Raw genomic sequence first — 27,969 nt, forward strand, 5'->3', positions numbered from 1 at the left:
ACAAAAAAAAAAGAAATTTCAGCAGCTTACTAGACCAGAATAAATAATGTGAAGGGAGATGACATGGAAACCCACAGCACTAGTGAAGGACAAGAATTTTCCTAGAGAAGAGACAATGGAGCATCATTAATCTGTGTCACTGAGAGACAAAGGGATAAAGAAGAAAAAATAAGATTTTAAAATGTATGTGCTGAGTTTGGGAGGAGGGTTTCAGGAGATAAGTTGAAATTCTGGAGTCCAAGTAAAGTTCTGCAAATGGCTCCAAAGCCTACCTCATTTGATATCATCAAAAGCCTGAAGGTGCCTCTTGCACAGTTGGAGAGCGGCCTTCATTGTACATGAACATCTCAACAACTACTAATTAGTATCTGGGAAATTAATTTATGCCATAAATGCTTTTAAAATTGTGCTTATCCAAAATCTCTAATGATCTGTGAACTACACAAATAAATGTGTTCCTTAATCACCCCTTAACAAAAATTAGCTTGTTCGTTATTTTCTACTTGATGTTTGCATATTATCTCTATTTTAACCTGACTTTCCTGGAAAGACTACCTCAGTAGTCCTTTCACTAGCACTCAAGTGCTCCTCACTAGACAAAATAAATCCCCTCCATGTGCACGCACATGCACGCACACACACATGCACACACACACACACATCCACGTTTATAAAAAAAAGTTTGAAAAACAAAAAACATTTTTTATAAAAGGTTTGAAATTTGTCTGAATGAGAAGTGCAGAACTGGTCAGGTTGGGCTTTGCAGCCGTGGGAACAAGCTGTAGGGGAAAATGTTGACTGAAATAAGCAAAATGGGGGCTCTAGTGAGGGGCTATATTCAATCCCTTCCACAGGATCTAGACATATTTTTTCTCAGCTCCCAGATTCATTCTTTACACAGCTGTTTGGGCCCTGTGGAGAAGTGCTGAGAGGTGGGCAGCACAAACCACGTATTGACGCACACATGTTTTGTTTGCATCCGCTTATGTCTACCTCTCTGAATACCATGCTGGTCAGAGGTGAGGTGAGCATCTTTCATTGGAAGCCTAGTCTACATATGTTTCAAACAGTCACAACCTTACACTTTTCTCCTTATATAGACTTTTACTGGGTAATTTTCTGATAGAATTACTTTGGTTCCTTTTTCCTTCAGTTTTTCTTGTTGGAGGTTATGATGGGCAGGTAAAGTACTAAGAGGTTTTACAGATCTGCCCAGATAAGAAGGAACCATGTGTTAGTGTTGCTGCATGGTTACCTATAAATTACTCAGAAGTTGAACATTTACTGTCTCTGCTACCTCACCAAGGCAAGGGAGTTGCACCTTAAGTGCTTCTAATTGACTAATACGTACATCAATAGTTCATGCTAAGAAAAAGGAAGCGCTACTCTTGGAATCAAAAGACCCAGATTGAAATCTCAGCTCCATAGCTTACTTATGAGATAATTTTATATGTGTTACTTAAACACTTCAAACCTAAATTTGCTTGTACAAGTAACCTCTGTACTACTTTGCAAGGCTGTTGTGAGGATTAAATGAGAAAATATTTTAGTAACCGCAAAACATGATATGAAAATCAAGTATAGTTCTAAGCAAGGGTTCTAAGTCAAAGATTTATATGACTGAAAAAGAAAATCTGTTATAGGGTTCTGGGTAATATAAATTCTCTGTCCTTTCTCTCGTGAAATGTTCAGTTTGTTATAAGTGACTCCTTCATTCCACTCACTACCTTTTAACTTAAAAAACTAGACAATCCTGGAGATACGATCATGTTTTCAATTCATGTAGACTTTTGATAACATCTTTCCTCATCTCTTAGTTTTAATCTACCTTGGATGCTTTAATTAACTATATTTTCTATTTTCTGTTCATGACCTTCATATAACGTCTCATCAGATTCAAAGCTACAACTACTCCTTTGCATTTTGCATTATGCTCTATAGTTTAAAAAAAAACAAAAACCCTTTTTCCATGGGTTATTGTATTGGATCCCCAAAATAATCCTATGAAATAAATAGAGATTACTCTTTTTAAAATTTGCTTGCGTGAAAACTGAAACATACAAGGATAGCAATTCATTTTTAACTCAAGGTTTTTGTTTAACCCATGAGAATGCCATTATTTCAAGTTGTTTCAGGTATGCTTTAAGTATCTTCTTCTTATATATTGAAATCTCAGTATATTCTAGGCCTTATGCTAAGCAGTTTGCACAATTATATTGAATTATAAGAATTTTATGAGAGAGGAATCATTTTTCCTGCTGCAGTTGAGTAAACTGAGGCACAGATAAGTAATTTACCTAAAGGTAAGGAGCTAGATAGGAGATCTAAAACTTGCTTCTTGTTTAGTCTGATTCCAAAGTCAATACTATTAGCTACTATGCTCTATTCCCTCTCTAATTTATCTCAGGTTTCTTACTTTTCTCAAAGTAGGCCTTATTAACTTTCTTTGACCACTCTTGCCACTTTCATCACTGAGTCTGCTACAACTCTGCAGCTATAATGACTAATTTATAAGTCCGAAGCAAAAGTTCACTTTCAACCTAATCAGTCTGACTTGTACATATGGGAAAACAAAGTTAATAAGCAAACCTTAACATAAACCCTGAACAAATATGCATGGGACAGACCCAAACCAACATAGTACAGGCCTACAAGACTGAACTGAGATTTGAACCACTAGCACAAGACTGAGCCTAACCTCTGAAACACACATGTGAGGGCACATTCAAACTAGCAAATAGCAAAGGTTTAGAAAACTAAAATCAGTTCTGAATTACCTGTATATATCTCAACATAATCTCCAAATCATGCATATTTATAATAGTCATTATCAAGAACAGCAATAATTTAGAGAACTGAACTGAAATTTGAACCATCATCCACAAAAAGTAATATAGAATTTGATTTATTGCTAATACAAAAATAAGAACATCCTGCAGATTGTAATAGATAACAAAGTTTAAGGCACAACCCACAATTACTTGACATACAAAGAACCAGGCAAATGTAGCCCAACTCAAAGAAAATAAAAGGAAAAGATACCAACACTAGGATGACATAGATGGAATAGGTCTTTCAAAAACTTTAAGGAATCTGTTTAGCTCCTTCATAAATTGTAAAAAATAAAGAAGAAAAACATCAAAAATACAAAAGCCTCACACATGAGATGAATTAGAAGATAAGTAAAAACAAGAAATAAACTAAATTACCATTTTAGAACTGGAAATACAATATCCAAAACAAAGAATGCACTGGATAAACACAAAAGCAAAATGGATATGATAGTGAAAATAACAGAGATTTAAGAAATGACCAGCCTCTGGAACGTATGGGATATCCAAGATTGAATATATGTGTATTTGAAGTTCCAAAAAAGGGGTGGGGTGGGAGAGATTGCTGTAGGAAAAAAATCAAAATATATGGCTGAATGCTTTCAAGCTTTCATAAAAGTCTTGTATTTATAAATTCAAAATGCTTGGTGAATCCTAAAAATAATAAACTCAAAAGACAGCAATACTAGACACAGACAAACTGCTCAATTCAAATATAAAAAAGGTATTGAAAGCATTTAGAGAAAATTGTGTCCGGAATTGGTGGGTTCTTGGTCTCGCTGACTTCAAGAATGAAGGTGTGGACCCTCGGGGTCAGTGTTACAGTTCTTAAAGATAGTGTGTCCAGAGTTTGTTCCTTCATATGTTCAGATGTGTCCACAATTTCTTCCTGCTGGTGGGTTTGTGGTCTCGCTGACTTCAGAAGTGAAGCTGCAGACCTTCACGGTGAGTGTTACAGCTCTTAAAGGCTGCGTGTCTGGAGTTGTTCATTCTTCCTGGTGGGTTCGTGGTCTCGCTGGCTTCAGTAGTGAAATTCCAGACCTTCGCCTGTGTCACAGCTCACAAACGCAGTGTGGATCCAAAGAGTGAGCAACAACAAGATTTATTGCAAAGATAGAAAGAACCAAGCTTTCACTGGACAGAAAAAAATTAGAGCCTGTTGCCTCTGGCTGGCCCGTGCAGCCTGCTTTTATTCCCTTATCTGGTCCCACCCACATCCTACTGATTGGTTCATTTTTACAGAGAGCTGATTGAGCTGCTTTACAGAGAGCTGATTCGTCCATTTTGACAGGGTGCTGATTGGTGCATTTCCAATCCCTGAGCCAGACACAGAGTGCTGATTGGAGTATTTATAATCCTCTAGCTAGACATGAAAGTTCTCCAAGTCCCCACTAGATTAGCTAGACACAGAGTGCTGACTGGTGCATTTACAAACCTTGAGCTAGACATAGGGTGCTGATAGGTGTGTTTACAAACCTTGAGCTGGACACAGAGTGCTGATTGGTGTATTTACAATCCTCCGCAAGACATAAAAGTTCTGCAAGTTCCCACCAGATTAGCTAGATACAGAGTGCTGATTGGTGCACATACAATCCTCAGGCTACATAAAATAGTTCTCCAAGTCCCTGTCTGACTCAGGAGCCCAGCTGGTTTGGCCTAGTGGATCCCGTGCCAGGGCGCGGATGGAGCTGAACCTGCACTCCTCAGCCTTTGGGCGGTTGATGGGACTGGGCACCACGGAGCAGGGGGCGATGCCCATCTGGGAGCCCACCAGGGGCACGGTGGGGGTGGGCTCTGACATGGTGGACTGCAGGTCCCAAGCCCTGCCCCACAGGGAGGAGGCTGAGGCCTGGCGAGAATTCGATTGAGGTGCATGCGGGCAGGCAGTGCTGCGGCGCTGGGGGACCCGTGGCAACCTCCGCAGCTGCTGGCGCTAGTGCTAAGCTCCTCACTGCGCTTGGCCGGGGGAGGCCCCGGCAGGCCGGCGCGCTCTCTGGGCTCTGAGTGCGCAGCCGAGAACAGCCCCAGTTCCCGCCCGCGCCTCTCCCTCCACACCTCCTGGCAAGCAGAGGGAGCCGGCTCCAGCCTCGGCCAGGCTAGAGAGGGGCCCTAATAGTGCAGTGGGGGGCTGAAGGGCTCCTCAAGCTCCGCCAGAGTGGACGCCGAGGCCTAGGAGGCGCGCGGAGAGGGAGGGCTGCTAGCACGTTGTCACCTCTTAAGATGACATATTACTTATAGGGAAACAAAGATTAGACTTTTTTTTTTTTTTTTTTTTTTTTGAGAGGGAGTCTCGCTCTGTCACCCAGGCTGGAGTGCAGTGGCATGATCTTGGCTCACTGCAAGCTCTGCTTCCCAGGTTCATGCCATTCTCCTGCCTCAGCCTCCCGAGTAGCTGGGACTACAGGCGCCCGCCACAATCCCGGCTAATTTTTTGTATTTTTAGTAAAGATGGGGATTCACCCTGTTAGCCAGGATGGTCTCGATCTCCTGACCTCGTGATCCGCCCATCTCGGCCTCCCAAAGTGCTGGGATTACAGGCATGAGCCACTGCGCCCGGCCTAGACTGTTGATTTCTCATCAGAAGCTGCCAAAGCCAAAGACTACATCTTTAAAGTACTGAAAGAAAGACGAAAAATTCTTGCAAACCGTAATTCTATATCCAATGCAAATATCCTTCAGTATTAAAGGTAAGATAAAGAAATTTTGGCATGATATAAAACTGAGAGCATGTGTCACTAACAGATATTTACTAAAGGAATGATAAAAGAAATTCTAAGTAGACTGAAAAGTTAAGTGTGTATATTGTAATCCCTAAAGAACCACTTAAATCACGTCAAATCAAAACAAAACACAAATACAGCACTAAAAAGCCAGATAATAAATCAAAATGGAATACTAAAATTATTCAAAGGAAAAACAGGAAGGGGAGGATATGCAAGCAAAAACCAAAGAAGACAAACAGAAAATAAATAAGAGAATGGTAGGTCTAAATCTAGCTATATCAATAATTACATAAAACGTTATTGGCTTCGTTACTCCAATTTACAGACAGAAATGAACAAAGTGGATAAAAACAAGACTGAACTATATGCTGCTACAAGAGCTACACTTAATATATAAAGACACAAATAAGTTTAAATGAATGGGAAGAATTGATATGAAATGCAAATAGTAAGCATAAGAAGGCTATAGTGGCTATGCTAATATCCATAAAATAGGCTTTAAGATAAATAAGATTACAAAGAATGCATTTTAGACTAATAATAAGAGAATTAGGAAAAGCCTTGATATGCAGTACATGAATAAAAAATATACAGAATTAAATACAATTATTTTTTCTCATAGGAGATTTCAACAACTCTCAGTAATTGATAGACCAATGTGACAAAAAGTCAATAAAGACAAAGAAGACCTCAATAATTATAATGAACCACTTTAATTATATTTGTAGAGCAGTGTATCCAATGACTGAAGAATACATATTGTTCTCCAGTACATGAAATGCATACACTGAGACTACAATCTGGAGTACAAAACAATGCAGTGAATTTTTTAAAAGCTGAGTAATAAATACAAAGTTCATTCTCTCACATCAGGGGAATTACATTAGAACCAAATAGCAGTAACTGTAGAGTTAAACTTCATTTAAATAAAAATTAAACTATACATGTAAATAATTCGTGGGTCAACGCCCAATTACAAGAAAATCTATAGAATATTTTGAACTAATAATTAAAATACAACATATCAAAATTTTTAGGAGTAGCTAAAGCACAGGTAAGTAGAAAACATAACTTCAAATGCATTTATCAGGAAAAAAGAAAGATCTGAAGTTCATAATTTAAGGCCCATCTTAAGAAACTAGAAAAGGAATAACAAAGTCGAAGAAAGATTTTATAAAGAAAACCCAGAAATCACTGATATTAAAAAGAACAGATGGTAGAAAAAAATTAGTAAAAATCTGTTTTTTTAAAAAATGAAAATTGGCAAACCTATGGCTAGAATATCACGAGTAAAAGAGAACATAAATCAACAATATCAGTAATTAATGCTTAATGTGCAGGATTTGTTACAATAGACTCTATACATTAAAAGAACAAGAGAATATTATAAACAACTTTGGACTAACAAATTTGACCCTTTACATGAAACAGACAGATTTCTTAAGACATAACTTATAAAAGTTTACACAAAATGAAACAAAAAAGCTGAATAGTCTTACGTCAATTAAATAAACTGAATTTGTTATCAAAATCCTCCCTCTCTTTCTAAACAAAACAAAATAATTCCTCTAGGCCTTGAGTTTCACTGTGGGGTCGGCATTGACTTCTGTGAATATGCTTCCCTTGGCGACATCACTGCATGCTCCCTGTGTGGAATGAGTAGGGGTGAGATGGTGGGAAGGTACAGCAGGTACATGGGAGGCTGCAGCAGAACAAGACTCATACATAGGATACTTAGTTTCATGACCAAAGACATTTTTCTTTCTTGTTGTGACGATCAATTTAACCTGAGCAGCCACAAATCAAGCGGAAGAAAGGAAGAATCAAAATACAGAAAGACGAGACAAGTTCTTTCACTGACCCTCAATAAACAATGTCAGTGTTCTGGGCCAAACATGTCAATATACCTCCCTCTGAGGAATATAATATGGGGCAGAATAAAAGAGCTAAGAGAATACAAACCTTGAAATTCTTAACTGGAGGCCAACAATTACCAATTAAATAACTTTCCAAACATCAAGGTATACAATGAAAGTCTACTAGTAGAGTTTTATTCTATTAAACCATTCTCTAGTTGTGCCATATTATTTCTACAGTTTTTAAAAGGATAACCAATTAATTCTCATTTATATCTACCTGTAGTTCTAATCTAACTTTGCTCCATCACCTTCCTACCTCATTCCTGATTTGCAGCTTTCAGAAAATTATCTTACCATACAGGGAAATAAATCATCATCTACTTAGCAAGCTCTTCAGATAAACAGGGGTACAGGATGTTCCAAAGGACAGCCAGCATCCAGTTTCCTCTGCCAGAAGTTTCTTAGTAACTCACAGCTTTGGACATTAAGCATATCCTTTCATGCTGGCTTGCAGCCTGTCTTTGACCCTTGCCACCATCTTCCAGGTCTAATGATTTATAGTAAGAATGAAAGCATATTGTTCCTCCTCCTAAAATATTGGAAGTTGACATTCTGTCTTACTTTGAGCAAATTAAGCTTAAGTAAGCCTAATTAAGTGATGTCTCAAAATCTGATAATTTATGATTTTATTTTTATTTATAACTTATTCTATTTTGCTCTCGTTGGAAATAACAAAATATGTTCACATGCCTGTATTTTCCACGACAAAATCCAGCCAATAAAAAGACCCAGTAAACACCAAATTTAAAGATGTCTTTCTTTTGTATTCTAGTAATGCCCAATACATAATAACATTTTGTGTTCATACAGCTTTGAAGTTCCTTCTCTCTCTGAGCTGTCAGATAAACAGTAAAGCTTTCCAAAAGCACTAACCCATCAGGTCCACACCTGAAAATTTTAAAAAGCTGAGACTTAATTAATAAATTAACTACCAGAAAATCAGTACATACCCGAGGGAGAAAATTATATATTGCATTATAACATGTAATTATTAATTTAATTCCTTATTCACATAGTCACATATTAATGCCAACCCCAATGTGGCCATATTTTTAGTGTGTAGGTCCCATTTTATACTAATAAAAATGGTCTTCTATCCCTAGCCTGCTTATTACAAGACACATATTTTTCGCTCCCCAGTCTTAGTAATAAGTTCCAGATTCTTACAGGACTTACTTCAGTTGAAACAGTACTATGGATTCCTCCCAGCAAACCAAAGGGCCCTGATAAACATGACTTTCACCACCATAGAACATTGCTTCTGAAATCAGAAGTTGGTACATTGGTACAAAACTGTGCACCACAGGAAGTTACAGCAGTAAGGGGATAATACCCCATTCATCTGACCCAAGTTTCTTGGGGGTTTGTACCCCAGTTTGCCCAAGACAATGCTAGTTTATGCCTCTTTTTCTGGTTTCATGATTAATAGTCACCTTCCCTCATCCTTCTACTTTTAAACTGCTCTTCATCTGGGCTATGAGTTATGTGGTCACCATATATAGAATTGGCAGCTGAGATCTGCTTACTCAACGCTGACTGCTCCATTCAGAAGTACTCCGTATAAAAAGAGACTAGAGCTTTTGGTGGGTATCTTGTCACACAGACAGAACCATTCCCCCCAGGTCATGCCAATAGTGTCAGTGTGGCAGCATCAGAGACACAGTTTCAGCATCAGTCACATACTCTGTACCTCCCTAAAATAATATAGATTTTGATGTTAAGCCTAGATATCTCACCCCTCCTTCCTGTGAATATCTTTGGGTGTTGTCCTTTTCTGCCAGCTGGACATAGTGTTTAATAACTTTAATCTTCAAAGGGAAATAATCATTGTTTTGCCATCTTTTCATCCAGAAACTTCCCTGAATAAAATTAATGAGTCAAGTAATAGGTAAGTATCATAGAATTTGACTTGCAAACAAAATTTAACCTTGGAATCCCACAGAGCAAAACAATGATCTTGTTCCTTGCCTCTTTGAACACTATGTAGGTATTTGCTTTGACTTTTATAATTGAGGGATCATTATCATGACCTCAAACTAGTTGTATTCTGGTTCAAGGTGGCTTGATCATATCTTCATCAGCAACAAAAATAGCAAGCAGCTTTTAAATGACTGTTCTTTTGGCCTAATAATAATAATAATAATAATAATAATAATAAAAGTTATGCCTCATGGGGTACTTCATTGTAAGTACACATATTCTCTCACACATGTCCACATACCTACACACATTCTACATTAAAATCTTTAAAAGTTAGCACAAAGACTCGCTCAGCCTGTCAATTTAGTTATTTTGTCTGTAAAGGTAACAAGTCTTCATAAAATAACGATAACTAAAGTACCAAAACATTGACTCAACAAAATAATATCAGTTCTTCTGCAGCCTCTTTCCCCAGGGACATCATTCCACAATAGTTGATTTTTTTTCTAGAAATGAAAAAGGTCATCTTTTTCTCTTCTCCTTTTAACATACACACATATGTATACTTCATAACCTTAGAGGTTACAATTTGAAAACTAATCATTCCCTCCCTCATTCCCCTATAACTCTGACAGTGTTGCTGTTTGTAAAACTTCCCCACCTCTACAAATAATCGAAATCATATTCCTTTTAAAGCTGTGTGTGTGTTTGTGTGTGTGTGCACTCTTATGTTTTAGGGGCTGGTGATGGGTACAAAAACCCCCCTTGGAAACTCCTCTCTTGTTTTGGTTCATGGTTTTGTCCAGTTTTTTAGTCTTTATATTGCTACCCAATATATTTTAGGCAAAATATCTATACCTTCTTCGTCTTTTCCTCCCATGTATAGGCACCTAAGACTGACTGAAGAATTAGCTTTTGGGGATCCAATCCCACAACACTGCCCCCCCTCCCCAACACACATACACCCCAGTAGACACACAAACAATACCTGCACTCTACCCATCAAAGTCTTAGAAGTTCTTTATATTTAATCTGAGGAATTTTAGCTTAGTGCTACACCTTTCTTTAACTCACTTATGTAGCAGATCTCACTGAATGGAACATCAAAGTACATGTCCTTTTCATTGACCAGTGTGGCAATTTATCAGTATTATAAAATTCCAACATACACACTAAGACTGCTCCAGCTATGACAGCCTGCATTTCATGGTTATGCCAATTCGCTTCAAGCCTGGGGACAGTCTACCATTCCCCTCAGGGAGGGAGGCATTCACACAGAATGCTGTCCCTCAGCCTTCCCTCTGAAAAAAGTATAGACAGTCTTTTACTGGAGTTACCTACACCTCCTTCAAATGAGTATAATAATTAGACACCTCTTACTGAGCCTGACTTTAGCATCTGTAACCCAAAGGACATTTATTTGATAGCCTTTCTTCCCTGACCCCTTCCCCAACTAAATTGTAGACCCCTTAAAAACAGGCTGTGTCTGGCTCACTTCAGTATCTTCAGCATGTGACATGGCAGATAATAAAAATGAATTGAACTGATTTCCACATCATATAAGTCATACCTCTTAAAATAAAAATGAGTCACAAGTTATTTTTTCCCACCATTTTCAGAGCCTTTAGACTACTTAAAGGCAGTATTTAGAATGGCATTTCATGCCTAAATGAGTGGGAATGTTGAAAGATAAACTGTTTTCATTGTTGTTTGTTTGGTCTGAATCATCTGGGAAACATGCTAATTTTACCTTTTCCTCAGCTATTACCCCTGTATGCACACAAGTTGAACCTAATGGCATTAAAAGAAAAGGTAAGAAAAACAGATAGTATATAGCTGGGGAGGGAAGGTAGTTTCCACTTGCTAAATTTTAAAAACTCATATGAGATTGAAGTTATTGTATCTCTTTGATCCTAAGATTAAACCCTGCCATGTGTAGCTTTGCAGAGAGCCTGGGTCTTTCTGGGAACTCTACTACCTGGAAGTGATTGGCTGAGCTCTGAAATTCACAAGAGTACCATTGTCGGGGAGAAGAGGTTTTCATAGACACTTTTAGGGTCTCAAACTGGGTCTGAAAATCAAACTGATAAAAACAGGTTAACAGGAGAAGAACATACAAATTTATTTCATAAGTCTTAGATGACACAGGAGATTTCATAAATGAAGACCTAAGGAAACAGTTAAACTATATTTTTTATGCTAAGTTTGATGAAAAAGTGAATAGTCATGGGAAGTATAATTGGATAAAAATGTACAATTGAATGGTAATAAACTGGAGAGAACTTAGCAGGGTCTTTTTGTTCAGCTTCTTCTCTGTGTCCTTGTGTCTTCAGAGACAAGGATATTCCTTTTCTCTGGGTATAGAGAGAGCACCTTTCACATGAAGGTTTTATGACCTACTTCAGGGAAAGGTCAGAAAATTATTCTGAGCTTGTATGACCTACGTTAGGGGAGAAGGGCAGAGGAAAGGTGAAACGGATCTTTCTGTTTTGGCTGCTTCTCCAAATGCCAAGGTGTCGAGATTTTGGAGTAGTATGTCATGAATCTCATCGCCCTTCTAGTCATTTCACTGTTCTTCCTGCTTCACAACTTACTGTTGAAAACAATATCAAAGGCACACTTCTTGCTGCAAATACATTCTGTTTAAAAATATTCTGAGCAAAATATTCTTAAGAAAATGGTGTTTGTTTCTGGCCATAATATATCTTTCTTAATATTGATCTAGTAAAAGGCCCCAAATTGAGAAATTAGTGGTGCACCATGGTTCAAACACTAGGCAACAGATTCAAATTTTAATAGAAAGTTTCAACATAACAATAAAATGTTCTTTTCTTATCTCTGCATTAAATATCATTTATATCTTCATCACAGGATTAAAATTGAATGATGCTGGAAATAGGATGGTTTACATATCCAGACAGTAACCGCAAAGAGCTAAGAGAACTAGAATAAAACAACACAGTTGTATACTGTGTACACAATGCACAGCCTTGCTTTGCTTCCCTCTTCTCCTGCCCTCATCTTTTCTCGCCTCTTTTCAAATTCCTATGCATCTCTCAGAAATATTTCCTACATTATGAAAATAAGCCTTTTCTTTTCTCTAAAATCTTGACAGTAGCTGAAACCCAGATCCTGGTGACTTAACATCTATCTTATCTAAAGTTGACTAAGCAAGACGTATTTCACTACAAAATGGGATGCCTCCTAACAAAAATATATGTGATAACTACTAGGGAAAATTTTAAAGTCTGAATCCTATTATTAATTATGTGTTATGGTTGTGATATCACAGATGGAGTAGAATATCTATTTGGGTTAAAAGAGAGGATATGGTCAGCTACATCTGGAAAGGTTTATGAAGTCCCTACAAAGCACGTGGCATTTCATTCAAGGCAGAAAGAACATGGGCCAATGAGTGAGTTATAGACAGAACGTCTGTATCCTCCAAAATTCAGCCCTAACTCCTAATATTATGGTATGTTGAGGTAGAGCATTTGGGAGGCAATTAGGTTTAGATGAGTTCATGAAGGTGAGGCCTCCATGTTAAGATTAGTGTTTTTATAAGAATAGGAAGAGATAAGAGCTCTCTCTTTCTCCACCATTGGAGAACACAGTGAGTAGGTGGCTTTCTGAAAGCCAGGAAGAAGGTCTTCAAAAGGAATCGAATGTGCTGGCACCTTGGTTTTGAGCTTCCTAGCCCCTAGAACTGTGAGAAATGTCTATTGTTTAGGCTACACAGTCTATGGTACCTTGTTATGGAACAGCCCAAGCTGACAAATACAGGGTAGAAGCAGTGAAAAAAAATACTATGTTCTGGGAACTGAAAGCTTAACTGGAGCAGACATTTGTGATATGGCAGTAGTGGAAGCTTGGGCTAAAGAGAAAACCAAAATTGTAATCTTCGGTTCAGAACAGTCTTGAATTTGACAGAAATTTTGATGAATTCATTTTCTGTTGCCACTATAACAAATCACCGTAAACTTAATGGTTTTAAATTACAGAACTTTCTCTTGCAATTTTGTAGGCCAGAAATCTGACATGTTTCACAAGCCTATAATCAAGGTGTTGGCAAGGCTATATGTTTTTCTGGAGGGCCTCAGGGAAGATTTAATTCTGATTATTCGGTTACTGACCATCAGCTGAGGGTCTTTCCAGTTTCTAGAGACCATCTGGGATTCATGTCCCCCTCCTGTATCTTCATAGCCAGCAATAACAGGTCTAGTTCTACTATTGCATCTATCTAAAGGTTTGTTTGTTAGATTGGACCCACCTAGATGATCTAGGATATATGACCTATCTCCAAGTCCTCGACCTTAATCACACCAGCAAAGTTTGTTTGTTTGTTTGTTTTTTGTTTTTTGCCATATAAGGTGATATATTCATAGGTTCCATGAGTAGGGCATGGACATCTTTAGACTACCATTCTGCCTGCCAAAGCTGGTAAATGAAGAATTTCTAGTGATGTGATATCAGATAAATTAGCTAATATTCTATACAATTTAACTAGAAATGTGGTATTCTATTAATATTTGAGCCTATTTTGTTCATTGTGCACATAAAGAGTGAAGGCTATGAGACTCTCCAAAAGTGTATGGATCTTTTTATTTCTCTTCTCATGTTCTTCTCTTACATTCTCTTTTCCTTAGAACAAACTTAACATTTGGTGGTGAATAAGAAAATGATCCACTCTTAGCACATAAAGATTTAGAATATGGATTTTGAGAGAACTAAATATCCAATAGGAAGTCATTTATGTTTCCTTTTAACCACAATTAAAGACATGGTAAGTGAAATGTTTTCCTCCTAGAAACCAAAATTTAGAATTGGAGCTCTGTTCATAAAAATACATTTTTCTACCATGAAAACACCAGAATTGATAAAAATGTTTAAAATAAAACATCTTTAAGAAAACACTTTTTAATTATGTAAAAACTGGACAGTACAGAAAGCTATAGGGTAAATTTTATTCTGAAGACATTTTATGCATTTGGGGGACTATTTATGATTCCTTAATATATATACCTGTTGAAGTTCTTATGAAAGTTTCCCTCCAGTTTTTTCTAAGAAAGTTTCCCTGTTAGTAAGCTAAGGAAATTTATTGTCCCGCATTTCTCTGAGGACTGTCAGATTTCTTAAAAATTAAAATCACTGCTTTTCAAACTTTTCATGATTTGTTCAGTGTATATAAATGCTTCCATAAAGTCTTCAGATATTATACCCAGGAAAAAGCATAGTTTCCATGGTGATCTCCTTTTCTTCAATAATCTCTTGCTCTTCCATTTCAACAAGACCCCTGTGGACCTCTATTGGCTTACTGAGGTTGTCTATCAACTCAGAACAGTGGCGATGTAAGAATTATGCGCAATTGCTGGGGAGTAAAAGAAATTTTTTGGTCATTATATTGGAATTTTTATTTAATCTAAATCATTGTTGCAAGTTGATCATTCTATTATTAAAGTTAGGGTGGAGAATAGGAAAAAATACAGTGAAGTAGAAAATTTAAAATATACTTTGCAAATAATGGTTTAGAATTATTTTTATAGATGATAAGAGAAAAGAAATTACATAAAGCTGTCTTATAGAATAAACACCTAATCTATGGAATACAAATCATAATGAAATGGTTAGAATTTAGTCTTTTCCTACATAAAAATATCCTATGCCTCCCAATTGTAAAAGATTTTTGTATCATTTTTTATATTTATCCTTTAAATAAACATAAATAATTCTGACAGTTCTCTCATTTGATTAGGATAGCCTTGGTATTTTTTTTTAAAGCTCTATCTTTGTATTTGTTTGTGTATCTTTTTATGCTTCCTATAGGGCAACATGTAATCTGGGGGTACAACACTCACAGAAATTTCCAACATTTAGTTCGGTGTTCCTTAAACTTTTATAAACTTACGGATTTCTTAGAAGTCACAATAATTTTGGAGCACACCACAATTTACTTAATTTCAAACTTAAAACCATTAAAGGTACATATTGTGGTAAGAGGTCATCTGTGGTAGAGACGGTGCTACAAATTCTCCAAATGTATATCATTTTCCTCCTGGACATATGGGAGGGTTATGTGTCCTGATCTTTACAAATAAATTTGGAGCAATGAACTAAATTCTGACCAATGTAATTGAGTGGAAGCAGTGTGGTCCACTTCCATGACTGGCACATAAAACCACTTCAGTGATTCTCATATACGCTCTTCATATATTCTTATATACTCTCTGTCCTGTGGGAATCTTTTATTAAAGATGGAAGCAACACAAGTTGGAAAGATTCTGAGTCTCTGGGTAACTATGTGGAGCACAATCCCAGCCAACTCACATTGGATTATGACATGAGAAAAAGGTAAATATTTATTAATGTAAGCCACAAAAATTTGTTGTTTATTGCAGCAACTAACCCTACTTATCTTAATACAATGTTTTATATAGATTTTAGTATGTGAACATAACAAACACCAAAAGTTTTAGATAAATGTATTATTAAAAAATTTTTTCTCATCGTTTCCCATCAAACCTGTGAATAGCAGAAATAATTCAAATTTATCATCAAAATGCCTTGGTCCCACTAGAGCATAGCTTGAGAACTTCTTCCTTCTTCCTTCTTCTTCCCTCCCCTTCCCCTCCCTCCCTTCTTCCTCCCTTCCTCCCTTCCTCTCTTCCTCCCCTCCTCCCCTACTCCCCTCCTCTCCTTCTCCTCTTTCTCCTCCTCCTCCTCCTCCTCCTCCTCCTCCTCCTCCTCCTCCTCCTCCTCCTTCTTCTCCTTCTTATTCTTCTTCTTCAAGTTCTGGGATACATGTGCAGAATATGAACCAGTGCTTGTAAATGAAATAAAGTATGTCATGAAACCTAGATCATCAAGGCTTCTCTGTACTTGATTGAGGCAGGTGACTTCTTTAAAATTTTCTTAATTCCTCTCCAATGCCTGGAATCAACATTGGCCTACAGTGTCATCCAGGTGGAGTTCTCTGATCCCAGACCAGAACTTTTGGACTCAGGTTGCTGTTTCTTTTCTTTGGCATCCTCTTTGATCCTCTACTCTGTTGTAGAGTTGACCAAATGCTCCAAGGAACTCTGGACTCATGCCTATGTGTTGTTGCAAGAACTCAGTGGTTCCAGGAGGGTAGCCTGTCAAGCAAATTGTTGCTGAAGACCAGAAAGGTATTTAATTAATGGGATCACATTACATTAGAAAGCCATTATGGTTTTAGCATGCTTATTTGGGATAATTCAAATTATTTACAGACAGGGACTCCACACAAAAAATTTATTCAACACCCTAAAAACCTTAAGGAAATCTCAAATGCCATTGCATTAAGGTTAAGAAATGAAATATAAAATATTTAATTTGGGGAATATGCATAGAATTTACAAGGGACATATAGTATTTATAAAGAAAACAGGAAATGATGGATTGGTAGAAATGGGATAGGAAGAAGGGATGTAGTTATATGTAGGTCATTGTCAAGGTCCTAACTTTAGTTTCCAGTGATGGATTTGGAGGTGTTTATTAAATCGTCAAACAAACAAAATAAATGACAATTCATTCATAAGCCAATGGTGACAGTATATCATAAACAAGAAATATGATTAATAAAATTGTGTCCACCTGAGTCCACAAAATAAAAATAATTCAGCAAAACAGAATAAAGCCAAGGAACAGACTTAAAATAAATGAAAATGTAAAGAAGAACATAACAAAGAATAAAAATAGCCTTTTGAATTACTGGAAAAGAATAGACTCTTTAATAAATAGTTTTAGCACAATTAACTATTCATCATAATATCTCACAATATACACTTGAATAAATTCTAAATGTTTTAAAAGAAAATAGTAAAATAAAATTTTAAATATAGGAAAAAAATAAAAGTTTAAGAATGTTTATATGCTATTGAGAAGACAAAAAATTAATCTGTCAGTTACAAAGAAATAATTAGCAGATGTCCCTAGATTTTAATAATTTAAAATTTTATTTAAAACCTTGATATGACTACTTATACATAATGTTTCAAGAAAAGGGTGGTTTGAAAGAAAATGCTGTACTCTGTGTAATAAAGGGAACATTTACAGGCTATATGAAGATAATCTGAAAAATAATAAATGACCTAATAGAAAAATAGGAGAAATGTATGCACAATTAAGACACCTTGATTGTTGGAAGTTTGTGATTGTTTAAATTGGTAGCATTGATGGAAGTGCAATTTGTGAACATTTATAATAATTTTAATTGCAGATACCTTTAAACGGCTTGACAATTATATTTGTATGTCTCTATCAGCATTAGTAACATATCTTTTGGTTGTGATTGAGAAAAAAGTTAACAAAGTGGCTTAGGCAGCAAAAGGAAATTTATTGACTCACATCATTGTAAAGTCCAGAGCTAGTTCTTGCTGGCATCAGAAACATCTTGTTTCAGAGATTAACAATAGGTCAACAGGACTTACTTCTTTTTCTACTTCTTGGCTCTGCTTCCACTATTTTGGCTCCATTCCCAGACAGGTTCATTCATGGTAGTGGCAGAAAGATTTTAGTGCTTTCCACATTGTATTGTAACAAGCTTGTAGTCAGCAGAAAATATTGTTTCTCTTTCTTTCAAATTAAGAGAAAGCCATGGTGCTTATGGGCCAGTTGGGTCATGTACCCATCTATAAGCCAAACTACATGTCTGTGATATGGAATACTTCAACTGGCATCAGCCTAAAGCTCATGCTCCACCCTAATTGGGTAGGTAGGGTCTTCCCTGAATTACTTAGAAGGGCGATGGAGGAGATTCTAACAAAGGTGATTTAGATTTCATTACTAAAAAATAGATGCTTGATGGGCCAATGTCTAAAAGTGCTCACTATACTAGAGAAAGGAATCATAAGGATGTTCATCATATAATTATAGTAACAATAAATAAGAACAATACTAAATACGCATCAATAAAGCAACATGACTTTAGTTTAACCCAATGAAATCTAATTGTATTGCTTTAGGAAAAAACTCTTAAGTTACAGAATTAAGTGAAATGATAATATTGCCAAATAACATAAATGGCATGGCCCTATTTCTGTAAAAATTAAATTATAACTTGTAAAGTTACATTTATATGCAATGTATATAAAGTTTACAGAATAATAGATGTCAAACTTTAACACTAATTACTTTTAGAGTAGAGAGTAGACAATTGAGAGGATAAGATAAAGTGAGACATTTACTTTCATTGTGAATACTTTTTAATTGTATGTAATTTTATAAGGAAGTGTATAAATAAAATTCTTACATAAATATTAAAATAAATGCAAACCTTTGTAAATAGAAAGAATATGGAGTTATCTGTTGAGTGACTGATTAATTGTTTCACTAAGCTGATTTAAAATAATGCTAAGGAAATAATACAAATGAAAAAAGACTTCAGATTGTTTTGGTAGAGATAATAAAATAAGTAACATCTGGACTTTTTATTTTCTGAGTCAAATGTGAAAGCTATTTTTGTTATTTTTATTTTACAAGTCAGAGCTATTTCCACAATGAGTTGGAGTTTTTTGGAGAAAGGAGCAGTATGTTATAATTTAAAGTAAGGATCCCACTTTATATGTCATATATGTTTTATAAGGCCAAGACATCAGTTCAAAAGGAATCCGCATCTGAGTAACATAAATTCTGCTAAAATTAAAGCAAGAACAAAAATCAAATTTATGGTGAAATTTTGCTGGAACAAAGGTGAAATTATTCATGCTTTATTAAATGTTTAGGAGAACAATGCCCCAAAGAAATCAGCAGTTTACAAATGGATAATTTGTTTTAAGAAGGGACAAGACAATATTGAAAATAAAGCCCACAGCTCCAGACTACCCACATTAATTTGCATGGGAAAAGGCCATCTTGTTCATGCCCTAATTGAAGAAGATGGATGCTTAACAGCACAAACAATAGCCAACACCATAGACATCTCAGTTGGTTCAGGTTACACAATTCTGACTGAAAAATTGAAGTTGAACAATGGGTGCCAAAATGGTTTCACTCAGATCAGCTGCAGACAAAAACAGAGCTTTCAATGGACATTTTAAACATGTGAAAAATCAAGATACTGAAGCATTTTTTTCAAAGACTTATAATCAGGGATCAAACATAGCTTTACCAGTACAATCCTGAAGACAAAGCACAATCAAAGCAATGGATACCAACAGGTGAAAGTGGTCTAGTCAAAGCAAACAAAAACCAGTCAAGAGCAAAGGTCAGGGCAAGAGTTTTTTGAGATGCTCAGGGCATTTTGCTTGTTGACTTTCTAGAGGGCCAAAGAGTGATACTATCTGATTATTATAAGAATGTTTTGAGAAAGCCAAAATTTTAACAGAAAAGGACCCAGGACACCCTCATAGAGAGTCCTCCACCACAACAATGCTGCTGCTTATTCCTCTCATCAAACATGGGAAATTTTGCAAAAATTTCAGTGGGAAATCATTAGGCACCCAACTTGCATTCCTGATTTGGCTCCTTTTGACTTATTTTTGTTTCCTAGTCTTAAAAGAGCATCAATTTTTCCTCAGTTAATAATGTATAACAGAGTGCATTTATATGGTTAAATTTCCAGGACCCTCATCATATGAAAACAAGCTGAACATCACTAATCATTAGAGAAATGAAAATCAAAACCACAATGAGATACCATCTCACACCAGTCAGAATGACTACTATTAAAAAGTCAAAAAATAGCAGTGACTGGCAAGGTTGTGGAGAAAAAGGAATGCTTATACACTGTTGATGGGAGTGTAAATCAGTTAAATCATTGTGGAAGACAGTGTGGCAATTCCTCAAAGACCAAAACACAAATACCATTTGACCCAGCAATACCATTGCTGGGTATATACACAAAGGAATATAAATTGTCTATATACAGGCACGTGCACGGATATATTCATTGCAGCACTATTCACAATGGCAAAGACATAGAGTCAACCTAAATGCCTATGAACAACAGACTGGATAAAGAAAATATGGTGCATATAGTACATATACACATGGAATACTATGCAGCCATAAAAAAGAAGGAGATCATGTCCTTTGCTGGGACATGGATGGGGGTGGAGACCATTATCCTTAGCAAATTAACACAGGCACAGCAAACCAGATATGGAATGTTTTCACTTACAAGTGGGAGCTAAATTATGAGAACACATGGACACATAGAAAGAAACAACACACACTGGGGCCTATCAGAGGATGGAGGGTGGGAGGAGGGAGAGGATCAGGAGAAACAACTAATAGGTACTGGGCTTAATATCTGGGTGATGAAATCTGTACAACAAACCTCCACAACACAAGTTTACCTACATAACAAACCTGCACATGTACCCCTGAACTTAAAACAAAAGTTAAATAAAAACTAAAAAATGAGATTAATAATGCTGACCTTCAAATAAATGTGCAAAGATTCAGTATATCTTATATAAACCTTGACACAATATACTAAGTAAATGTTTACAATCTTTTTTAAAAAGATAGACTAAATGGCTGGTATTATCACTTACAAAAGTGTCTTGAACTTGAAGGAACTAATGTTGATAAATAAAGTTTACATTAAAATAAATAAATAAAGCCTTTGTCTTGATGAATGAATAAACCATTACCTGTAAAGCACATATTTTAAAATAGCACTCACTCTAATATAGTAATTCATTTATAGCAGTCCCTTTGCACTAATCACTGAGCTTCTCTAGAACACAGGCTGAATGTTATTTAATATACTTCTTTAGTATCTTGAACACAGTCTGGTGTATAGAAAATGCTTAATGTTGATGGGTGGATGAATGAGTAGGAAGAAGTGAGAAAAGAATGAATAGTAGAGGAATGGCACTAGAATGGTCTTCCAATGTTAAAAAGATCTGAATTCAAATATCAGTTCTGCAATAGTAAAAGTTATGTGACTTTAGGTAAATTATTTCTCTGATTCTTATTTCCTCATCTTTAAAATAGAAAATAATCTTGCTTTTATAAGGGGGAGAGAAGGATAAAGAGAATAACATACTGAAAGTGTCAAGTACCCCAAAAGTACCCAACTTATGGTAAATGACAATACCTGTTAGTTTCCTTTCTTCCTTCTGTACTCTTTTCATAAGACAACCACAGAGTAGTGTTTCTCACACTTCACCAGCAAGCATGAAGTAGGTAGTGGGCCGGAGAAGGGGGTTACAACCACTGGGTGGTGAAAAGTCCCAATTTCAGACCTACGACAGAATTTGCAGAAATACATTAAAACAGAAACAGAAGGCAGGACTCTGTTTGGTGCATGATAGTGTAAATAAGACAGTGTTCTAAATAAAAACCTGGAGACCTAAAGCTAGATTTTAGGCCTTCTCAAAGTTTATAATTCATTGCTTGATAGAATCACTTTCTGCTTGATCCCGTATTTTTAAACCATCTTTCTAGCTATATTAAAGATACTCATAATAAAGTGTATAGCTCTTAAATCTTTAGATAAGCATAGTTTACTATGCAACCTAGCCTCACTGACTTTAATCACCTAAAATCCTTATAGAATTTTAAAATGTCTAAGCATAATATGAAAACCCTTTAAATTAAATAATACAGTGCTTTTTCCTATAAATGGATGCTGCCCCATGGGCTAATACATATCTTCCTATTCAGGGCAAAGCGGTTACCACCCCCTCTACTACCAAGGCTGAGCAGCTGAACCTAGTAGAGCTTTTGGGGGAGTGGTGGTCATGATCATGGTAAAAATCTACCCTTTATCTTTCCCACATGCAGCAATACATGTGGGCTTTGAGAGAGTAACTCGTGCTCCAAAGATGAAGCTAACTGTTCTTAACCAGGGCTTCAGCAAAAGTCCCTCATAGGTAGATATGTGGACATTTTGGAAATGACACCCTACTGAGAAAACATTACCAAAACTTCTTTCTTAGTTGTGTCAGTCCCCTCATCATTCCACTCTCAAGGCTGGTGGAATCACAATGCCCATATAATTAATATACTATACTATACTATATATTATTTATATTAATATGTTATATATTATATCATATAATATGTTGATACAGTTCTCCCTCTACTGGGCCTACTCAATATATGTACATTGTTACTACTACTATTAGCAGTAGTAGTAGTAGTAGCAGTATTTTACCTCATAATTTAAATACATCATTTAATTTAGTCCTTGCAACAATCTTGTCAGAAAGCCTCAAACATAATATTCTTCTTTCATATTTTCTTGGAATATCATGGTTTTCAGGTATAATATGAATTATCTTACTTTTTTTGACAGAAAATGTAACATTTTATCCTTTAATTAGGTGATAGGACTGAGGCTCAAAGAAATAAAATAATTCTCCCATAGCCACATAGCTAGTGAGTGTCAGACTAGAATATGATACCAGTTATTTGGAATTCTAATTTATATTCTTCCCTCAACACTAGATGGGTGAAAGAATAGTGGAAGACTTTCAAATATTGAAAGAAACGAGTTAGACAAAGTATAAAATATTGTTAGATGGTGGTAAGGTAAAAATAGAATTTAACTTGAGTAATATCACAGAGAAGCAGTGCTCAGTGTGGTTGCTCATCACCTAAACAAACTTCCAGAGATAACTCAGCAGAACGTCTATCCAGCTTGTGTATCTGAAAGGTTAGATTTTCTATCTTATCTTATCTTTTTCTATCTTTCTATCTTACCTTAATAACATGACCATTCTCTTGTCATCTACATTTTGTGATTTGACAAAATGAGAGTCACTTATTTTTACTGCACGTAATATGAGGAGAGACTGATGTGTTCCTGTAAGAGGGTCACCAGAAAGGAAGACCACGGACAGGGAAGGATGGAGGAAATGGGGGAAAAGGGAAGATGAACTTGAAGAAATTGGGTGCGATGGAGTGAATAACATCCCCCAAAGATGTCCATGTACTCATGCCTGGAACCTGTGAATGTGTTACTTAATGAAAGGATTTTGTAAATATGATTAAGGATCTTGAAGTGTGGAAATTTGCTAGATTTTCCAGGTGGTCTCAACGTAATCACAAGGGTCTTTACAAAAGGGAAGCAGAAGAATCAGAAGGAAAAATATAAGGAACTAAGCAAAGGTCATAGAGGAGAGAAGATGCTATTCTCCTGGCTTTGAAGATGGAGGAAGAGGTCATAGTCAAAGAATTCTGGCGCATGCATTCCTAGAAGTTTGAAAAGGCAAAGTAAGGGTGTCTCCCTCCCTAGAGTCTCCCACAGGAACACAGACACTTAATTTTAGCCCAGTGAAACTGATTTTGGACTTCTGACTTCAAAACTGTAAGATGAAATATGTTGGCTTAAGCCACTTAGTTTTGTGGTGATTTGTTAGATGAGCAATAGGAAGCTAATACATGATCAAGAAAGGAGGACATGAAGGGAAGGGAAGGTAGAGGAAAAAAGAAGGAAAAGAGAAGGAAGGAAGAAAAGCAGAGAAAGATTAAGAAATTGTGAGAGGCAGCAGACTTGGAAAACCAATCAGGGTAAATACACAATGGAAAGAGGAAGGGGTTTTGTAGTCACTAGAATTTCTCTCAGGAGAATATTGTACGTGTCAGGTTATATCTCAGGGACTATGTTGGTGCAACAGCAGATGGCCCCTAATCTTTATCTTTTTAGTCTTGGAAAGAAGGAAACGGAGAGGCATTTACATATACACTGAATAAATATTCACAATAAATTAATTGTTAGCCTTTGCAATAGAAAATATTCTTAATTTTATAGAAGAGAAATCTGAGTCTCAGAAAGTATGAATGAACAGTGGAGTCAGTATTCCAAGCCAGATTGATCTTCCTCTGGAATGAGGAATTAAAGTAACTGAAAAGGAGAAAAGTAGGAAGGACAAGGATATCCAGAGCAGGAAGAGTGTGGGGCATAGGGGAAGAGGGAGAGAAAATGGTTTAGAGTTACTGATGTGCTTGCCAGAATTTTGAGGAAAGAGTTAAGCAGCAAACAAATATCAAGATTTTGGGGCCTCTATGTGTACATTAATTTGTGGCAAGTTCTCTGGCAAGCACTAATACTACTCCATGGTTAATATCTTTCCAATACAGACTCTTCCAGTACCATTGCTTTCCATGGCATTGCTTTATTCTTCATTCACTTCTCTTTATAAACATGTTTATCAGGCACAAATAAGTCAATTCTACTTCATAACTGAAATAAGCTGAATTCTATTATTGATTTTAGCTGCTTTCTGGAGTCTTGGCTCTGTCTCTGTGATATATACTTATTGAGAGAATTACCTTCTACCAAACCTCCTTTTCATTTTTTTCTTGTCTCTGTTCATTCCATTTCAATAAATGTATATTGAACTCCTACCATGTGCCATGTAGTGGGCAAGGTGGTAGAACTTAAACTAATCAGAATAATAGGTAGTTATGCAAGCTCCCCTGACCCCCGTACCAAAATGTGAAGAGCTGATTTGTGTTCACAGAATAACTTTGACATGCCCAAGATGGAAGAGGGTCACAGCAAGGAGCATTCAACTGAATGTGGAGAGTCAGGAAAGCTTCTGGCATGGGCTGGATTTTGCTATGGAGACTTGGTTAAGTTGGAGCTATGTTTTACCAAACACCTTTCCCTATAGAGTCCTAGGGTAGAGTTGGATAAATGAGAAACATGCAAAATATTTGGGAAACAGAAGTAAATCTGTGGCCATTGCCTTGGAAGGTATTTGAAATCAGTTATGATGATGGTTGAATGCAGACATGACTGGGTGGAGCCAACCTGTTCTTGCTCTTCTCTGGTTTGCATCCAGCTCAGCTTTCTGAATGTTGGTTGTCCAGATGAACAGAAATCCAGGCCCACTACCACATGCTTGGCAGCAGACCAGAAGATATGATAGCTACAGAGCTAATTGGGATAATACCTCTCAGGTTAACTTTTGGAGTTCATTGGACACCATAGTAGCCAAACAATGATCCAAATAGTTATTTCAGTTTTAAAGACTAACATTTGGTCTCCATGAAGCAGTTTTAGTCTCAATGTTTAGATCTTGGGGTACATTAGATACAAGACAGAAAAATTAAAATGCCATAGTAAAAGAAAGAATCCACTGTAATGTGAGAGTCTTCTACGCAAAACTTAATCTAAAAGTCATTTATCCTTTAGCTAAAAGCCAAATCTATTTTAGTATAGTCACAACAACTATTCATAGGCTTTTCTGGAAATTGTAGGTAGAAGACATTGGTGGAGCTTCCTGACATTCAAGAATTGGACTTTATGATTATGCAAAAATTTCACAGATATGGGTAATAAATAGCAATTGGGAGATATGGTAATAACTAGAAACACAATTGGAAGTCTGAAATTGAAAAAGGCAGCCTCTGCATTTTATGACTATGAACACTTAATATTTGGTGCTTACCCTGTAAGCACAATAGAACAACAGATACTATTCTATGTGTTTTAAATGTATCAATTAGTTGAATTACCATGGACTCTTAACAGGTAAGTGAAATTTTTATGTTTATGCTACAGATGAAGAAACTAAGATCCAGAGAGTTAAATCATCTGCCTCAACTCAGTGAGCTAGAAAACAGCAGAGATAAGATCCAAACCCAAGTCACCTGGCCCTAATCTGAGTGACACTATGCATTATCTCACACTTTATGAAACAGAATACTCAACAGTTATGAACAAAGATGCTGAAACCCTTCACAGTTGATATGTCAAGACTGATACATGGAAATGGTCAGTCTCATATAGAATATCTTGAAATGTGGAACATTATGTGCTATAGTTTGGATATGAGTGCCCCTGAAAGTCTCATGTTGGAGTTTGATCCCCAGTGCTGGAGGTGAAGCTTAATGGGAGGTGTTTGGGTCATGGAGGCAAATCCTTCATGAATGACTTGATTCCATCTTTGAGGTAGTAAGTGAGTTCTCATTCTATTTGTTCCCACAAGAGCTGTTGTTAAAATGAGCCTGGCACCTCCTTCCTCTTTCTCTTGCTTCCTCTCTCACCATGTGATCTGTGCACATCAGCTGCTGTTCACCTTCCAGCATGAGTGGAAGCAGACTGAAGCCCTCAACAGAAGCAGATGTTAGCCTATGCTTCTTGTAAAGCCTGAAGAACCATGAGCCAATAAACTTCTTTTCTTTATGAATTACCCAGCCTCAAGTATTCTTTTATAGCAACACAAATAGACTAAGACATTATGTGACAAAGAATGTGGCAACAGAAATTAAAGAGTGATCCAGATTAGGGCTAAAATGATAAGGGGTGAGGCCAAAGAGACAGAGAAAGAAGCGGGGAGAGAGAGAGAGAGAGAGAGAGAGAGAGAGAGAGAGAGAGAGGCAGGCAGAGGCAATGAGAATAAACAAAGACGAGATAATTAATTTGGAGGATAGACACACAACTAGGCCATATACTCCTAGCACAGGATTTCTCTGCTACTAAATAGATCCAACTGAGGAAGGATGCTAGTTACTGGGGACACAACTTTTGGTACCCTGCCCACATCCTCTCTTCTGGCTGGTGTACCATCTCAGCTGCTTTGAGTGTCGCCTCCTTCTCAGGAGAATTGCCTCCCACAAGACAGAGAGGCCTGTTTCTTTCCTACCTTCTTCAGGTTCATACGCTGTCACTAATGTCTGACTGCCTAGATGGTAACAAAGGCCACTCCCTGGCCCAAAGGTGAAACCAAGACTGCAACTGTTTGTGCTCCCAGAGATTCCCACAAAAAACAGACTGCCATGACTTTCTAGCCGAGAACTTGCTTTTGATTCACTTTTTCCATTGCCTTATCCTGTTATCTTATTCCGGTATCAGAATCTAGGGAGCAAACCCATAAAACAAATCATTTTAAATGTCACTATCATGATCACTTATATTTTTGTGGTAAACTGTCCTTTACTGCTGTCTGCTGAATGATCATCTGCTCTCTCATCAACCAAAACACAAGGTCAGCTACTACTCTTTAGATTATTTATTATACTCCAGGTACTGGGATAAACATTTAACATCTATCTCATTTAGTCTTCCTAACACTCATGTGGTGAGTATTATTATCCTAAACTGAAATATTAGAAAATTGAGATTCAGAGAAACTAAATAATCCCTCATAGTTACTTGGTCAGTACGCCTTGAGAGCCTGAATAAGAACCCAGCTCACTCACCCCAAATTACTGCTCTGTTTACTCTACTACAGTGCATATGTACCCTGTAAACAGGTCTGCATTAATAGAAGTATCAAATCTTTTTGGAAAATGCAGTAATTTTATAGTTACTGGATAAATCACAGCAGCAGATGGAGTGCTATTGTTTAAAAAGTACATTTTAAGTCTGTAGTCCTTGTTTGTACTATATTCAAGTATTCATGAAGTTTTGAACTGAAAAAAATAACTTTAGGGTTCTTTCAAGAGTATCCCAATAATAACACTGTAATTGTTTGTTTGTATTCCCTTATGTTTTCTTCAGTAGGAGACATCCCATCTACACAATACAGCCCAAATGATCAGCTGCATTCCTGCACAGCCATCTCTTCAGTATATATAAATGAAGGAGAAGAGCAGTATGATTTTATTACCAAATTCACAAAAGGGTATGCCTGTTGCCAATCAAAGCAACTC

Source organism: Macaca fascicularis, chromosome 14 (assembly GCF_037993035.2).
Source record: "Macaca fascicularis isolate 582-1 chromosome 14, T2T-MFA8v1.1".
In the NCBI taxonomy this organism is placed as follows: Eukaryota; Metazoa; Chordata; class Mammalia; order Primates; family Cercopithecidae; genus Macaca; species Macaca fascicularis.